This window comes from Nyctereutes procyonoides, unplaced genomic scaffold, assembly GCF_905146905.1.
Source record: "Nyctereutes procyonoides isolate TBG_1078 unplaced genomic scaffold, NYPRO_anot_genome, whole genome shotgun sequence".
Lineage (NCBI taxonomy): Eukaryota > Metazoa > Chordata > Mammalia > Carnivora > Canidae > Nyctereutes > Nyctereutes procyonoides.
The window spans coordinates 43,169,522-43,182,926 of NW_026575049.1; positions in this window are offsets into that span (position 1 = coordinate 43,169,522).

Consider the following 13,405-nt stretch of genomic DNA (forward strand, 5'->3'; position numbering starts at 1 on the left):
CCAGAAGTCAGAAGTAGAAAGGCGTTTCAGTGCGCCAGTGTTCATTGAAAATGATGCAGGGTCGTCCGTTTCGGCGTCAGATAAGGCAGTTAATTCAGACACATACTTACCAAGAGCCTATGTGTACCAGGCACTAGTCTAGGCTCTGCGGATGCGGCGGTGATTACGACAGACAAAAAGGTGAAAGTCATTTCACCTGGTTAAGCCTCAGGCGGCCCATATTTGCAAGTGTTCGGCCCTGCCCAGGCACACAGGAGGCACCGAGTAAACCAGCGGAATCTAAATTGTAAAATGCAGGTGCTGGGCTGCGCTCCGAATTTGAGTTAAGAAAGTAATATCACTCCTGGGACAGCTGGGCTGACTTGCGGCCTCAGCAATGAAGCAAACACAGAAAATACACATCCGCACATCTGGGAGTGGGCACACGACTCCCAACTTCGACCACCTGGGAGCTTTCAAACACTGCAGTTATGCTGGGGCACCATCCCCAGTCAAAAGAGTTGACTGGGACTGGTATTTTCTTGAAGATCCTCAGGTCTTTGCTGCTAACATGCAAAACCAGGGATACAGAGCGAAAATAAAATGATTCCTTGAAGGCAAGGAGCTTTGGTTTATTTAGAAGGATTCTTAATATTTACCTAACTCCTTACCGCAGAATTACAGGTCTCCTGAAACATTTGTTTATTCATTTATCTGCAGCAAACTGTGAATGAATTGTCCCTTGTCTTACTACCAAAATCAGGAACCAGACTAGTTTGGGGTGAGTTTGGCCCTATGCTAAGCTTTGCAACCTTCCACAGCAATAAAGTGGGTGCTGTTATAGCCTTTCTTCATTCCCAGCCCTAGCTATTTCCTCAGACCAGGACTCATCCCCACCTGGTGATTCCTCTCTCCAGAGATTGACAAGCCAAAGGCTCAAACTGCACAGCCTCCTCTGTGGAAATGTGTGTCTCCCACTTTTGTCGAAGACTCTTACCTTGCTCTAAGTCACAGTCTCTCCCACCTCCCTAAAGACCCCTGTCCATCATTCCATTCAGCACTCTTGGGTCTGGAAAAAATAATTAGGGCTCAGGAGAAAAAAAAAATCAGAGCCAAAGGAATTTTTTTAAAATTTTTTTATTTATTTATGATAGTCACACAGAGAGAGAGAGAGAGAGAGAGAGGCAGAGACATAGGCAGAGGGAGAAGCAGGCTCCATGCACCGTGGGCCCGACGTGGGATTCGATCCAGGGTCTCCAGGATCGCTCCCTGGGCCGAAGGCAAGCGCTAAACCGCTGCGCCACCCAGGGATCCCGAGCCAAAGGAATTGTAAAAGAAAATAATTGGAAAATAAATTTGTTTGTAGGTCATATGACATAGTAGCATACTTGGAAAACCCAAAGAATCAAGTCTTAAATCCATGCAATATGAGAATTCTATATAGGAGCAAGATATAAAATTAACATACAAAAAATAGCCTTTGAATTTACAATGACAAACTAGAAGATACAGATGTTAATTGCAATAACAGAAAAGAAAAAAGCGCTTAGGAATAAACTCAAAAAGTGTACAAAAGCCTACATGAGGAAAATTATAAGACATTTCTGAAGATATAAAAGTAGATTTGAACAAATACAAAGAAATCCTTCCTTTTTGGATAGGATGACTCGATATCACAGAGATGTCAGTTTTCTCCAAGTTTACGTGTAAAATTTAACACAATCTTAATTTTAAAACCCAAGTATTTCCTGAGGCTAGGCAGGTTGATTCTCAAGTTTTTATGATGAAATAAACAGTAAGAATTGCAGACTACAGGGGCAGCCAGCCTCTACCAAATATTAAAACAATGTGGCAATGGTAGATGAACAGACAAATAGATCCATGGAGCAGCATGTTCAGAATTAATCTATAAATAGAGCCAAGTACATACAAACATTACTGTATGCTTAGGATAACATCTCAATATGCTGGGGGACAGGGTGAAGTTTTTAATAAGTGGTGTTTGGGCAACTGGACAGCCATTTGAAAACAGATGAAAGTGGATATATACCTCATGGTGTATACCAGGTTAAAACTTGAAAACTAAAAGTGCTAGAAGAAAATAATTTTTTATAACCCCAATATAGAAAAAGTCTTTGATGACTATTACTAAAATCCAGAAAATCAGATGAAAATAGTGATAGATTTGATAACTTAAAAAAAATGTCTGCATAAGAAAATGAACACCAGCATGCCACCATCAGTGTAAAATAAAAGGTTAAGTAAAAATACATATGGGGACACCTTAGTGGTTTAGTCAGTTAAGCATATGACTCTTGATTTTGCCTCAAGTCATCATCTCAGAGTTGTAAGATAGAGCCCCATGTTGGGCTGCACACCGACTATGGAGTCTGCTTGATTCTCTCTCCCTCTGACCTTGCCCCTTGCTCGTGCTCTCTCTTGAAAAAAAAGAAGAATACATATGTGTATATATTCATATTTGCCTTATTTTACAAAAAGAATCACAGAAAGAGGAAATCAGAAATTAATGAAATGGTTAACTGTGGCAGTGAGGCAGGGTGGGGGTGGAGATGAGGTAGTAGCAACAGAAAAGTAGGAATGAGAATCCTCTGGTAAACTTTATTTTAGGGGAAAGCAAGTTTTGTGGGGCCTGAAACACAGTCTTGGAGGATCTCTTTAAGAATCTGTCATTTATAAGTGGAATCTAAAAAAACAAAAACTAAAATTCATAGCAAAAGAGATGATCTTTCTTACAAGGAGAAAAGTATTTTCTTCTTTTTTCTTTTTGTTGTATGAGAAGATGGGTGTTAGCTGAATCTATTGTGGTACATGTTGTATGCCTTAAACTTATACAGAAAAGTATGTAAATTATTTTTCAATAAAACTACAAAAATATTACAGAGGGAAGAAAAGAGACCCTATTTGAGAGATTTTGAAAATTTTTGTTTAGTGATTAAATGAGATATCTCCTAGAATAATGCCTACACAGAATAGGCATTCAACAAATATTTTTTAAAATGACATTGACTATGATATGGCAAGAACAGTAAGTTTATTATTTTTTTCTAAGGATTTTATTTATTCATTTGACAGAGAGGAAAAGAGAGAGAGAGCACAAGCAGGGGAAGTAGTCAGAGGGAGAGGGAGAAGCAGACTTCCTGATGAGCAGGCGACCCCCCCCCTGCCCCCGATGTAGGTAGGGCTCCATTCCAGGAACCTGGGATCATGACCTGAGCTGAAGGCAGATGCTTAACTGACTGAGCCACCCAGGCATCCCAAGAACGGTAAGTTTTTTATGCTATCTTTCCTGTCCTTATAATTTAAATGATACAATATAAACATACAAAAAAAATAAGTATACTCTGTGTTGAGTAGAGATTGGCCTATATAAATATTATGACATTTGACCAAATAAAAATAGAAAGTTTAAAAAATACAAAATTATGCATATAAAAGTGGGCATGAAAGTAGAAATTTATTTAGAATGGAGAAATAGTAACAAATTACCAATTTTAAAAGCTGATGAATACCATAAACATCACAAAATCCAGAGAAATAACATAATATTTCTACCCATCTAAATGATACATAGATTAACTTCTGACTTGTGCATATTGTTAGAGAGGGAGAAATTTCCTCTGTACCCCATTTCCCAGTGTTATTCTCCCTGGTTTAAGAATTAAATTGACATGAGACAGATCAACAGGAAAAAAGACCAAAGTTGTATTAAGTGTACTTGGAGGCCCAATATTGAAATTGAGACCTAAAGAGATGACCCAAACAGGCAGTTTTTATATATTTTAGACCAACAAAAAATAAATTTGCAGGAAATTGACAGGATAAAGAAAATACAGCATAAGGAATTCTAAACAGAATTTGGGCTGAGATAGTTAAAATGAAAAGTAGCAAGGTTGGGGTGCCGGGGTGGCTCAGTCAGTTAAGTGTCTGACTCTTAATTTCAGCTCAGGTCATGATCTCAGGGTCATAAGATTGAGCCCCACATGGAGTCCAGCAACAGGCTCTGCACTCAGCACAGAGTCTGCTTGAGATTCTCTCCTCTGCCTGTCTACCTGCTTGAGTGAGCTCTCTTTCTCAAATAAATAAATGAATAAATAATCTTATTTTAAAAAGCAACAAGATTTATTTCCACAGTTTTCTCAGCTTTAAGGTCCCCATATCTGATGATAAGGATGTCATTTTACTTCTTAGCATAGGGAGGGTATTTTTCATATGGGAATTTTATTTCCTGCTTTCAGGGGGACAGAGGAGGGTCTGAATGTCCTTGTACTGTTACTTAGAATAGTCTCCTAAGTAACTTTTACTTAAAATACTCAATATGCCAAGGGGGCACATTTTGGGGTAGCCTGCCCATGGCTCCTGGAATATAAGACCCTGTTTCTTCCAAAACTACCTAAATACCTCATTCAAAGATAGACTCCATGGATTACTTTTATATCACATTATTTTCACTGGCCGTGCAACTTCATGTCACGTTACTGGTTGAGAAGCCAGTAGTCTTCCAAGTTATTTGTCCCCTGGATGGACAGCTGTAACTATGGGTGGAAATAACTGCAGCTACATAAATGTATATCAGTAACTATATCCCCTGTTCAACTTTTCCTTAGCCAGATTCCAAAAATATGTGTGACTGCTCTAAACTGTCTGACAAAGAGATGTCACTGTGAATACAACTGGTGCATATGTACACTGATACCGTATGTTGCCTTGGTGACTGAAATACTACAGGCAGAGTGAGGATTTTCTAAAATAGTGAACAACTTGGTAAAATTCCAATGAAAACAAAATACAATCTTCCCTCATTTTAAAAAAGATTTGCTGTCCTAGTAAATTTGGTGTATTCCTAGAAAAATTCAGCTAAAACTGGACAAAAATATATGCTTAAATTTAAGTAGGTTTCACAGCTACGTGAAAGTCCCATGCCTCGTAGAACATCTAGCTTTCCTGAACCCTAGAGATGTCAGCAGCATTCTTCTCCCTATTCAGTCATTGAGGTGGCCAAAAAATTCTCAGTAATTTCTGAGATGTCCCTTAGGGGCTGTCCCTGCCCTCCTTGAAAATCATTGCCAGACCCAAACTTGTCAGGCTGACATATTTCAAATCAAGTTCACTAATCCTAAGGTCAACAAAGAGTAACCAAATGTAAATGTCATTTTACTTCTTAGTATAGGGAGGGTATTTTTCATATGGGAATTTTATTTCCTGCTTTCACGGGGACAGAGGAGGGTCTGAATGTCCTTGTACTGGCTTAAATTTCTTAAAATGTAACCAAATGCTAAGAAGGATATGGTATTTTCCAGACCTCAGGATCTTTATCTCATTGGTATAATTTTCCCCAAAATGAACAACCTACCCCTTCCGTAAGTCCCTTTCTAGTATACACAAGGAAATAGTTTTGTGTAGTCTCAACACTATGAAACTACATCCAGGAAGCAATGATCATGGCCTGTATGTAAGAATTCACAAATGGAAAAAGCCAGTTAATCTCTTTTATCAGTTTTCTCAGCGGCAAAATAAAGACAACAACCTTATGGGGTTGTTGTAAAGATTCAATGTTTTAGTATGTAAATACTGAGAACAGGATGTTGCTTGGAAAGGATGTGCAAAATGACCTCCAAAGGCCAAAAAAGCCATAAAACTGAAGGAAAAAGACATGCCCAGTTTGATGAGAAAGGTTTCTTAAGGGGACCAATGAAGAGAAGTATGTCTTGGGCAGCTGTAAGACTAGTAGATCTCTATAACATCACCACCTGTAACACCTGCTTTTATAGCCCTAGAAGCTGGGAAATAGTCATGAAAGACTACCGGGAGGAATTGTTCGAAAATCATAGACATGGGGTGCCTGGGTGGTCATTTGAGTGTTTGCCTTTGGCTCAGGGGGTGATCCTGGTGTTCCGGGATCAAGTCCCACATCGGGCTCCCTGCATGGAGCCTGCTTCTCCCTCTGCCTGTGTCTCTGCCTCTCTCTCTCTCTCTGTGTCTCATGAATAAATAAATAAAATCAAGAAAGAAAGAAAGAAAGAAAGATAAAAAGAAAAGAAAAAATCATAGACATATCTCCAGAGCAGATCAGGGACATTATCTTCCCAGGGTGTACTTGAGGGTGTGATTAAACAAAAAGGAAGAATGTTGGGAGGGATGTATGTTCAAGAACACTTCAGTTCACAGAGTGGTCACCATGGCATCTGTCCAAGATGGCATCAGACAGGTTCACACAAATGCCCAGCATGTGGTAGGTGCTCAGTGTTAACTGATTATAATAAAACAGTTGTAGCCTTGCTACAAGACTTAAAATAAAATAGATTGAATCTTCTTAAACATGAAGTGGAATATCTCGTGGAATGCTCTTGGCTTTATATTGCCTGACAGGATTGAAGGACACATTTAGAGCTTCACCTGCTCCTTGTGAGATGGCCCCCTTCACCCATACCTCACCCCAATCTCAGGCAGGACCTAAGCTGGCCCACAGAGCTCTATTCCTTGAATATCAATACTTCTCTTTCCCCTTTGTTAAATAATAAAATTCAACCAAGTAAATCTGACAATCTAATTGGCTTTATTAAACAATTCATGTGGGGCACCTGGATGACTCAGTTGGTTAAGTGTCTGATCTCAGATCATGATCTGAGTCCTGGGATTGAGCCCGCATTGGGGATCCCTGCTCAGCAAGGAGTTGCTTCTCCCTCTCCCTCGGCCCCTCCTTACCTCCACTCATCCTCGCTGTCTCTCTCTCTCAAATAAATAAAATCTAAACAAAAAAACAAAACAACAACAAAAACCAATTCGTGTATTAATAGCATCCCATCTAGCAAGTAGAGGGGAGCTCTGAGGAGGCATACAAAATAGAAGGTCTTTAAAGAAGAAGGATGGAGCAAGAAAGTTATTAGCAGAAGAATTATTCCTGGCAAAGTCACTTTTCTTAAGGGAAAGAATAGAAGATCTTATCAGGCTGATTAGCTTATCTTTCTTTGGAGGATGCAGAGGGCCTGTCAAAAGATTCCTGATTGGGCTGTTAACACTACATTTGTGGGGAGGTTGAAACTGCAATTAGATTATGTACTAAGCCCCAGTTTGGGGACTCAGCCTAAGTGACACTATTTTGGGACTGTGGTTTTCTTTTTAATACTGTGATATCTATACTCCAGCCATTTGGGTCCATTAACTTGTCACCTTTTTGCTGTTTCTCAGGTCTTTTTGCTGTAGGGAGGGAAGTGAATATTCATGTTTTATCACCCTTCATTCTGGTCACTCTAGACTCCCTTGCTCTTTTATCAAACTTGCATATCATCTCTTAGCACTAGTTACATCCCACCTCTTGTCCACTTGGGGCCCAAACATAGCTGTAGAAACACACACCACTAATCCAATTTGCTTTGCTTTATTTTTTTTAAAGATTTTATTTATTTATTCATGATAGACACAGAGAGAGAGAGAGAGAGAGAGAGAGAGAGAGAGAGAGGAAGAGACACAGGCAGAGGGAGAAGCAGGCTCCATGCAGGGAGCCTGACATGGGACTCGATCCCGGGGCCTCCAGGATCGTGCCCTGGGTCAAAGGCAGGCACTAAACTGCTGAGCCACCCAGGGATCCCCTGCTTTGCTTTATATTTATAACCACACAGCAGTCTCCACCTCCCAAAAATGTAACCTTTAGCCAGTTAAGATGGAATTTCCTGATCAATACTAGGAAATTTACTGATGGACCCCTTCTGCTCTCCTTTGGAGAACAACCTTGACAAAATAATGCATTCCTTGCTAAGAAATTCCTTTCTTCCTTTTTTTTGTGCCCTCTGTCTGCCTTCAAAAATCTTTCTTTTATTGGACTCAGGAACTCCCCTCCACTTGCTGGTTGGGATGCCGCCCAATTTATAAATCATTTAATAAAGCCAATTAGATCTTCAAGTTTACTTGGTAGAATTTGTTTTTGTTTGTTTTTTTTCTGTTTTGTTTTTCAAAGATTGTATTTATTTATTCATGAGAGACAGAGAGAGGCAGAGACACAGGCAGAGGGAGAAGCAGGCGCCACACAGGGAGCCCGACATATGGGACTCTATCCCGGGACTCCAGGATCAGGCCCCAGACTGAAGGTGGCACTAAACCGCCGAGCCACTGGGGCTGCCCTGAATTTTGTTTTTTAAAGGCCCTGTCCAAAAAAAAATAAAAAATAAAAAATAAAATAAAGACCCTGTCCTAGAGAACTATTTTATACCTTCCCTTTTTTCAAAATCCCCATTGCCTTGTTCCTTTCCTGAGTCTCAAAAGATGATCTTGAATCTATTACACCTAGATCAAAAAAGAAATCTCCCATGCAGCTCTACCATCTACAAATACTTGAATTCATGGACTCTACTATCCTTCCTTGTGATTGTCTTGTCTGTGCTACTGAAAAGGGGAAGCCCCCCACACCTACCCCTTTGGGCAGTGGAGCCCCTGCCATCTTTTGTCCACAGCTAGATTTTTTTGTTCAAGCAAGTATTCCCCCTCCCACTCCTGTGCCTACAGTGGATTTTATCCTCTCTAGTGGCTCATTACATGAACACATGAACATGCTGAAATATTTCTAATGTTAAAAACAAAAAACCCTTCCTTGACCCCACATTCCCCTCCAGCTACAGAGCCTCCCAGCAAAACTCCTTAAAGACTACTGTTCTTTGTGTCCATCCCCTCCCTCCAATTCTATTCAGCTCACTTCTGTCAGGCTTTTGTTCAGCCATTAAATAGGCTTTTGTTGAGGTCACCCTTGACCTCCGCGTTGGAAAATCCAATAGCTCATTCTCTGTGCACTTCTTCCTCAGGTCCAGTAGATTTGACTCTGTTGCTCACTCTCTCCTTCACGAATCCTATTCTTTGCTTGGCTACTCCAACTCTCTGCTCTCTTGAGTGTCCTACCTCACTGACTATTCGGCTTGCTGGGTCCTCTTTTCTTCCTAAACTCTAAGCTGGGATTTTTACAAGGACTCTGTCCTCAGCTCTCTTCTCTATCTAAAGAGATGGGGGATCTCAACTGGTTAATGGTTATGAATATAAAAGCCATCTATATGCTGAAGGCTTCCGAAATGAACTCTCCCCTTGGTCTCTCCCCTGAACCCCAGGTTCATAGACCCATGGCCTACCTGGATGTCTGTTGGGTGTCTCAAATTTAACAAGTCAACCCCAGAATTTGGGATACCCAACCCCCAACTTTCTCCCTCCACTGTTCATATCCTGGTAGCATTAGGCTCAGCCCCAGTGCTTCAATTTCTCTCATAGCCCACGTGTAATCCAGCCTTAAGTTCTGCCATCACACCTCTCACTCTTACCAAGACATTTTCATGCTCTACTGGACACTGCAATGTCCCAATGGATCTCCCTCCTCCTCTCTTCACTCTACTTCCTAGTCCATGGCCAGTTGTCCCCGGAGAAGAAAAGGACCTGTCCTCTTATAAGGTCAGATCATATCACTTTTGTCAACCTTCTCTATATCATAATTAGAATAAAGTCCAGAGCCTCAATATGCTCAGGCCTCTGGCCCTCCCTGACTTCCCTGCCACTCCTCCCATCTTTACGCTCCAGCCACATTGGCCTCTTACTGGTCTGTGTACATGCCAAGCATGATTCTGTCTGGACTTTTGTATTTGCCGTTTCTTCTTCCTGAAAACCTGGCTCCAGATCTCTGTGTGGGTCACTTCCTCATTTCTTTTGGTTCTCTGCTTAGATATCAATGTAGAGAAGACTTCTCTAGGAGTCTTTCTACAATTGCAGCCTCCTCTCTCCCCATCATGCCTGACTCTCTTTTACTCAACTTCATAGAACTTACTGGCCTCTATGATTTAGAGTAATTGATCTAATGATTATCTGTGTCACATGTCTGTCTTGTTATGTCTCTGCAGCCTAAAACAATACTTGGCACATCACACTCTGTTGGTAGATGGGGATTCAAAGTGACAGTGGCTTTCAAGCTTGGTTTTTTTGGTTTTGTTTTTTTATCAAGCTTGGTTTTAACAATGAAATCCTTTCTTTCCTTTCACATCAAGGCTGTGTATTTGGTTGACTTTTTTTTTTTTTTTTTTTTTGTGGTGGCTGGGGGATGGAGTGAGGGTTCCAGTGAACAGGCTAGGGCTTATGTAGTTTGAGCTGCCTGCTGGTACCTAAGAAGAGAACACTCAGGTTTTCTCATCAACTTGCAAAGGTGAGAGGCAGAAGTGGAAGAAGAATGGATGTGGCTTAAGTCTCTTAGCAGTCAAACATAAAGAAATGGAGTCAGATTCTTTATTATAGGGGATAAGAAATGTTCAAGAGGTAAGACTGGCAATTTGTCCAAATTAAAGATAAGAATCCTTGGATTTCGGAAACACTGGGAGTCCTGAGCAGGAAAAATGAAGATAAATCCACACACAGAGATACTGTAGTAAAATTACACAACACAGATGTGCTATATATTATGTATTCATACTCAGATTGTCCATCTATCCTTTTATGATCTTACCTATACCACTGGGACATTTCACAATTCCCAAACTCCCTTGCTAGCTAGGTTCTGAGGAGATACTCCCAATCTAAAATGGGAAGGATAGAGAAGCTCTTCTGCTTCTGGTAGTGCCTCTCTGTCAGTGTTGGAGGCACTGTTTCCCACTCAGTGATGGCAGCAGTACCTCCAGCAGCATCAGTGAAGGTTGTGTCAGTTGTCTCAGACAAGGCTTTTAAATCAATGGAAATTCATACTTATTGCAAAAATTTACAATAAGCCATGTTCACTGCTTTGCTTTGCAATTCCGTTTTACTGGGAAAATTACTTAAATGTTTCCTATTCATTTGTTGTAGCGTTTGTGCAAACTCAATAAGGAAGTGTATTTAGTTGCCTTTGTGAAGGAATAAAACTGCTTGAGCTAATCACATCAAAATTTGAAGCTTTTCTCAATATTCTTTTTTTTTTATGATAGTCACAGAGATAGAGAGAGAGAGGCAGAGACATAGGCAGAGGAAGAAGCAGGCTCCATGCACCGGGAGCCCGATGTGGGATTCGATCCTGGGTCTCCAGGATCGTGCCCTGGGCCAAAGGCAGGCGCCAAACCGCTGCGCCACCCAGGATCCCCCCTTTTCTCAATATTCTTAAAGCAAATTTCCATACTACTCAAATAAAGTTATTCCAACAAAATAAATTTTGTTCATTTTCAAAACAGGAGTTTGTCACTTCTGACTTCTCTTTATTTGAGTGAAATCAGGGGAGTCAGAACCAAGATGTTCATTTTCCTATCTGACTACTGGATTGAGCAGCAGAAGGCCTAATAGAGGCATGGCAGGGCCTTGAACGGGTATTGAAAATTGTTGCATCAAATCTACCCTGTGGCACAATGGACTGCAGCAGCACTCTATGGGATGGTGGAGTCTGAGCCAAGGTCAAAGAACTTGCGAACTGAAGGAAGCTGATACTAGGGAAAGATCCAGAGATCTGGAAGAAATGGAGGAATGTTCTTCCTGAGTCAAATGCACCAATGACTGCTGCAGATTTTTCTGTGATGTCCCTGGCCAATGACAAGGAACAACGGTGGCCGAACAGAATAGACAGATATAACCAAACTCACTGGGGGCCATTCTCTTTCAAATCTGAGTTCTTTTGTAGAAATCAAAACCTGGAAATTTAGGAGAAAGAAAGTGAGCAGTAAGTGCTGTCTTTCATCTTTGTATAATAAATCCCCTCATCAATAGCTAATTGATTAGAATATTTATATGTTCCTTCATTTAGGAACATAATGAATATTTTACTGAACTCAGCATTTATCAAGCTTCTACCTACCATGTGCTACAACCAGTGGCAGATGCTAAAAATCCAAAGATGAATAAAACACAACCCCTACTTTCAAGGTACTCAATATCAAGTCATGTACATGAATAAGTTTAATCAGGTGTTGTATAGGTTACATCAAAATACCACTACTTGTAAATATGTAATACTATTAGTTCAGGGTTTTTTGTTTTTAGTTCAGGTTTTAAAAAACCAAAATCTGATTCACTTAAATCTTGAGACCTGCTCAGAGTTTGGGATCACATTGACATTTAGAATAAAAATATGAGCCACAATGTCCTTCGACAGATGAATGGATAAAGAAGGTGTGGTCTATATAAACAATGGAATATTACTCAGCCATCAGAAAGGACAAATACCCACCATTTGCTTCGATGTGGATGGAACTGGAGGGTATTATGCTGAGTGAAGTAAGTCAATCCGAGAAGAGCAATCATCATATGGTTTCGCTCATATGTGGAATATAAGAAATAGTGAAAGGGATTATAAGGGAAAGGAAGGGAATTGAGTAGGAAAAATTAGAGAGGAAGACAAACCATGAGAGACTGATAACTCTGGGAAACAAACAAAGGGTTGTGGAAGGGGAGGTGGTTGGGGAGTTGGGGTAACTGGGTGATGGGCACTGAGGAGGGCACTTGATGGGATGAGCACTGGGTGTTATACTATATGTCAGCAAATCTAACTTAAAAATAAATGTAAAAAATAAAATAAAACCAAAATAAAAATAAATAAAAATAAAATTATGGCCTCAGGTTTTCACCTGTTTAATACCTTTCTGTGGTTTCTTGGTACTGAATCAGATCATCCATTACATCCTTCAGATCCACCTCTGACTTCAGGAAGGGACTGTTTGGGAATGAAGGGTATGTAGGAGGGGTCTGGGAGACTAGATGGGAGGAACAGGGAAGTAAGGGTCTCATGCCTCATGGTGCACATGCCTCTAAATCCAAACATCTCCAAGTTTCTCATCAGAGTTAAACTGCCCTTCTTCCTCACCCTCTGTCTTCTAAGGCCAAGTTCTATTCTCTTTAGCAGGGCTTCCCAAGCTTTAAAGTGCATGTAAACCACTGGGGATCATGTTCAGAGACAGATTTTGATTAACAGATCAGGGGTGGAGCTTAAAACTGCATTTCCAACCAGCTCTCAGATGAGATATGCTTCTGGCCTCCAGATCACACTTTGAGTGGCAAGGTCAGTACTTCTCAACATTGGCTGCCCGTGAGAATCACCTGGAAAGATTGAACATATGCAATGGCTGGCATCGACCCCAAAGGATTCTTTTAATTGGCTTAGACAAGGACAGGGAGGGGGTAGTGACAGAGACTGGCATTATTTTTAAAACTTTGGTGGCAGGAGGGATTAATATGCAGCCAGGGTTGGGAGCCACTGTCTCAGAGCCCATCATCCTCCTATAGCATAACAGGATTCTCTTCCGCAATCATGCTGCTTGAAAAGACTCATGCCAAAAGGCACAGGAACCTATTTCTGGAATGCTGGCCTTCTTTCAGGTAGATCAGCAATGGAGTAGCAAAGCATAAAGGAAAATATATTACTATTATGTGAAATAAAAACAAGGAAGATGTCATTTTGGTGTGTTATTGTAGTCACTGTGATGAACCGAACAATTGC